The following is a 6,222-nucleotide window of genomic DNA, read 5'->3' as shown; positions in this document are numbered from 1 at the left end:
TACGATAATAACATAACATAATAACATCTGATAATAACATCACACAATAACATAACAATGACATACGATAATAACATAACACAATGACATCTGATAATAGCATCACATGATAACATCACATAATAACATACGATAATAACATAACATAATAACATCTGATAATAACATCACATAATAACATACGATAATAACATTACATAATAACATCACATAATAACATAACATAATGACATCTGATAATAATATCACATAGTAACATACGATAATAACATAACATAATAACATCTAATAACATAACATAATAACATCTGATAATAGCATCACATAATAACATACGATAATAACATAACACAATGACATCTGATAATAACATCACATAACATACGATAATAACATCACACAATAACATCTGATAATAGCATCACATAATAACATCACATAATAACATACGATAATAACATTACATAATAACATCTGATAATAGCATCACATAATAACATCACATAATAACATACGATAATAACATCACACAATAACATCTGATAATAGCATCACATAATAACATACGATAATAACATAACATAATAACATCTGATAATAACATCACATAATAACATACGATAATAACATTACATAATAACATCACATAATGACATCTGATAATAATATCACATAATAACATCTGATAATAAATCACTTAATAACATCACATAATAACATCTGATAATAACATCACATTATAGCATAAAATATCACAAAATAACATCTGATAATAAATCACTTAATAACATCACATAATAGCATACGATAATAACATCACATAATTACATCTGATAATAACATCACATAATAACATCACATAACATCAGATAATGATAATAATCACTTTAATCAGACACACTGTCCACATTTGTCAGAGGTGTAAAATCTTTGCAGCGTTTAGCCTTCAGAATTCGTCCACAGGTCAGAAATGTTCCACAGTGTAGAGAACCGAGGGGACAAGATTTGTCTTGTTTTTATTACATTTTATCATATTTAAATTAATAAATTAATCTTCTTCATGTTTTTCTGTGATCTGAGGAGCAGATGTAAAATCAGATAGTTTCCTTAAGTCCAGGCAGTAGGTCATACACAGTAGATCAGTCAGAACAGCAACAGTACAGATCAGGGTCAGGCTTTCACTCGGTATCCAAGAACAATCCAAGGTCAAAACAGAAACAGACTTACAGAGGGGTATAGGCAAAATCAGAGTCCAAAAGGCAAAGCAGAGGTCAAAAACACCTGAAGGCAAAACACGAGAAAAAGGCTGGAAAGCTTGTTGCAAAAAGACGAAGACAATCTGGCAGAGTACAAGTGACATGGGGCGGCTGTGGCTCAGTGGGAGAGGCGGTTGTCTTTCAATCAGAAGGTCGGAGGTTCGATCCCCAGCTCCCTCAGGTTACATGTCGAAGTGTCCTTGGGCAAGACACTGAACCCCAAATTGCTCCCGGTGGTGTGATATCTGATTGACAGTTGGGAACTTTATGTAGCAGCCTCTGCCATCAGTGTATAAATGTGTGTGTGAATGTGATATGTAGTGTAAAAGCAGCTTTGAGTGGACACAAAGACTAGAAAAGCGCTATATAAGTACATTCCATTTACCATTTACCAGTACAATCCATTTACCATTTACCATTGGTGGTGGTATATATACTGAATGACTGATTGGAAATAGACAACAGGTGTGGCTGATTGCAAGGCGGGAAACGTACAGGAAATTACATCAAAAAATGAGGATGAAACTAAATTTAACAAAATTAAACAGGAAGTACAAGTAAAAACAGAGTCCATGAAAACAGAGTCCAGAATCATGACAGTTTTGTATTATTCAGCAACTACTGTGACTGATGAGGGTCAAAGGTCGTCCCTCTCTTGTGCATCAGGTAGATGTGAAAACAATAAACCAAACAGTTGATGGAGGGCTTCACTCAGAGTCCCAGGGTTACAACAAGTAACCAACATCGTGTTTTAACTGGTCAAACCATCTTGTTAACTGTTTGCTAACTGCTTGCTAACTGTTTATCTCTTAGTCTAGCTGTTTGTTGTGTTTGGTACTGATTATCAAATGCTAGCATGGTACCATTACCATTACCATTGGTACCAATATTCTGATGATATTCATGGATTATATTCCTCTCTTTGTCCTGAATACTATAATACTGAATACTATACACTGGCAAGACTTAAACGACCTCTAACAGAAGCTTCAGTCTAATGTTAGCCTGAAACAACAGAAGAACACACACTGAGCAGTGATTGGTCCATTGTCCTCTCTCAGGATAACAACGTTCCTCTTCTCTGTTTTCTTTAGCATGTCTTTATTTAACCTTCCTCCCTGTCAGGCTCTGATGTCTTTGTTTCCACAGCAGCTGTCTGAAATAATAATGTAAAAACAGAATGAGGTCCACGTTAAAGGTCGTCTGTTGTTCATGTCCGTCTGTAATCACCTCCGTCTGCAGGTTAACACCCTCAAACACGTCCACTTACAGAGACTCAGTAATACAGAGGAGGTTAAACTGAGTTAAACTGGGGTTTGTTCTGGGTGGGGGGGTGTATAAGTAAGAACAGGAGTGTAAAGGTTTTATATATACTATATGTACTTATTAACAAAGAATACAGTGTACACCTGTGGTGACAGTGTCTATATTTAACCTGCATGTTGTTTAATCCTGATAATGAGCAGGTCTGTGAGACCCCTCATGTCCATGTACAGAGGACAGGCAGGTATAAAAGGGACACAGAGACAGTTCATCTCTGTTATTCAGGAAGTGAGACCTCATCTGTTATCTGCACGATTATTTTGTTCTGAAAACGTTTATTTTTTCTTAAACCAGACCCCACGCTTCAGACTTCCTATTCCTGAAACACTGCAGTAAGAAGGTGAGTGTAAATGAACAGATTATTTTTCGGTCCTGATATCTGTTCTTTGATTATCGACCAATAGAGATCAGATCAGATATCTGTGATTTGATTTAAGCAGCTGTTTGTGTCCATGTGTGTAAAAAAAAAATCTCAAAGAAATATCCAAAAGAACTGAACACCTGATTACATGTCGTGGCACAAAATGAATTACATTTCATGATGGCTCCTCAGAAACAAAGTAGTGTTTATAAGAGAAGAAAAAAACCTTTAAAACATGAAGTTAATGTGAAACATTTTACTGAAGATATAAAAACATGGTTTCAGATCATGTTTATGTTACATACGTGACTTTAGGAACTTTACCTTACAGATGTGAGGAAAAGTCCTCTTTGACCTTTAGTCTCACACGGACGTGAACGCTACTGTGGGAAAAAGCTGTTTTTACTGCGTCACATGGCCGATGTTTGAAAGGGTCGGAAACATAAAAAAGATCCGTACTGACATTACGTTAGCTCGTTTCTGTGCTGCAGACACGCAGTTTTAACTCTTCTAATGTCAATTCCATGTAGTGTTAATTTCCGCAGCTATTTTAGATCAAGTCTTAGTCTTAGTCTTAAAATGAAAATGCTTATTAGTTTTAGTCACATTTTAGTCATCTTTAGCCTTTATAGTTTCAGTTCAGTTTTAGTCAATAAAAAGTGGTCACATTTCAGTCATTACTTTTGGTCAAAACGTTTTCTCTCTTTAAACTAATTCAATCAGCCTGATACAGGTTCAAGCTGCGCAGGCTAGTAACCACGGCAACTGAAGAAGCCAGGTATACGATATGGCGGACACACCGGTAAAAACGTGAGATGACAACAACCGCAGCTGTTGTATTACGCCACCATAGAGAACAAGCTAACGTTAGCCCGACTGCAACACCAACGTAACACAACGTCACAGTAACCGCAGACTTAGACTTAGACTTAGACTCAACTTTATTGATCCCTTTGGGATGACTCCCTCTGGGAAATTCAGTCTCCAGCAGCTTATACAGTACAATACAATAGGAAAGAATCAGCACACAGAGGGTAAAAAATAAAGATCAAAATATATATATCTATCGATATATATATATATATATAAAAAAGTACAAAATTAGATAACAATCTTAGCAATGTGAAACAAAGACAGCAGAAATGAAGCTGGGGTAATTACCTGTCGAGCAGACCTGTCTAACTCAGCATCGCTTTTTGATCCTCTCAGTCCCGTAGCTCTCTCCACCTCAGAAACATCGCTCTGATGTTTACTCTGGTTTTGTTTTCTGTCTCGGTCTAACTCTTTCTTTTTAGCTTGCTTCTCCTCATTTCTCTTCTTCGGTGTAACGCTCTTTGTAGTGTCAGCCTCACTGGCAATGGAGGGTTCTTTCATTCCTGGTGGTTGTTTTTCAGCCTTCTAGCCTGTAATATGAACCTCATGCTGAAATCAACTAAATCACATGCTGCAGCGCAGGCGGACCGAGTATGACTAATGACTGTACACGATGCACACATGTTTTAAATACCTCTGCCATTCCCATCATGATATCTTCTAGAATTCATCATTCACGGGCAAAGTGGTCTGTTATGACAGATCCACTTCAACCTACTGTCTCCTGGTTTTCTAACCCTGAATCATCCTCTCTCTGCCTTAACAACCCTCATACCTTTACAGCCTGAGAAGGCTTGGGGTTAATTCATTGGAACGTCAGAAGTTTGTGTCACCAAGAAAAATTAGATCATTTAAACATATTAGTCTCACAGGCAGATCCTCATACTCTGGTTATCACAGAAACTTGGCTTAAAAAAGGTTCAACGGTTCGGATGTGTCAATACATTACTTTAACTTATTTAGAATAGACAGGAACGGTAGAGGAAGAGGTGTTGCTATGTATGTAAAAATGTGTTTCAATGTGTCTATCCTAAATGCTTTGAATTTATTGCCCTTAAAATTGACTGTGGACAAAACAATTAAATAGTGGTGATGGGAATTTAAAGCCCTCCTTCAGCTGACTTTGCTGCATAAAAACTGCAGGACCCATCCATCCATCTATCCACCTAACCCTAAGTGACTTCAACCTTAAGTGGTTAGGGTGAGGTTCATGAACATCACACAACTGATCACTGTGCCTACCAGACCCAATCAGACCTCAATCAAACTCCCAACAGATCCACATGAACAGATCTTATTTTGACAAATGGAAGTGAGAAAGTTGCTGCATCTCACAGTAAGTGACCACTGCCCTGTTGCTTGCGTCACAGATATCCATTTGGAAAAAAAGGACTGAAGAACGGTCTTTAAACGCAATATAAAAATCTTTAATGCTTTAATGCTGACATGGCATTAGTTTGAGCGGGGCCAGCAGCGGTGCACAGAGCACAGGTGCAGGTGTGCTGGGGGACTGAAGCAAAGTGATCAGATTAAAGTAGTTTGTGAATTAAAACTTAATGAGGTGAAGAAGAGAGAACAATTGAAGTGTGGAAGGAAGAAATAACCATCGATAAGGAGGGTCAGTCTACATGTGACGTGCTTCTCACAGAAATCATTGATATATGACATTAATTGAAATCAATTGATTACATAGCCTGTAATTAATTCAATTTTTTTTCACCTGACAGCAATAGTTTTGATATGATGTGCACATGCGCACGTACCTGGGTGGTACAACAAACCCTCTACCCTGCTGCTGAAAGTCCTAGAGGAAACACTGCTTTCCCATGCGCCATTGTTGCGTTGACAGTTGCCATGAGAACGCGGACAGGCGGACCCCGGCAGGTGTCAGTCAACATGGGATCTGCCACGCCTACACAGTCCTGAGAAATGGTCTGAACAGCCAAATGAGCTGATTTTCAACAAGGTTTTCTATGTGGTTCTGAACGTTTATTTTCACTCAGATTTTTGTGGATGCTGTATGACACACTGAGCTCTGATATCATAGATGCATTTTTGCTATTTGAGGCCGAGTTTCCAGGGCCTTTAACGAAAACAAGGCATTTGTGTCGGCACGATTTTTATTATCAACTATTTATTTTAAGCTCCTCAACGTCTCGTCTTCATCATGGAAAAAAGGTTGTTGACGAACATTTATCGTCAGAATTTTCGTTAACGAAATGAACACTGCCTCCGTGTTAGTAAAACCTGTTGTGTTCTTTGTCGTGTTGTGTTTGTCGTCTTTGGCGTTTCATGATGTTTGATTAAAGTGGTTTTGTCTTTTCAGATATTCACAGTATCAGTACGACTTTTAAATTGACAGCTTAAGTTGAATAGACCGTAGATCAGTCTGCATGTGGCTGATATCAG

Source organism: Semicossyphus pulcher, unplaced genomic scaffold, assembly GCF_022749685.1.
Source record: "Semicossyphus pulcher isolate SPU_LCO1_2020_fin unplaced genomic scaffold, fSemPul1.0.p SCAF_48, whole genome shotgun sequence".
Lineage (NCBI taxonomy): Eukaryota > Metazoa > Chordata > Actinopteri > Labriformes > Labridae > Semicossyphus > Semicossyphus pulcher.
This window is presented reverse-complemented; position numbering follows the sequence as displayed.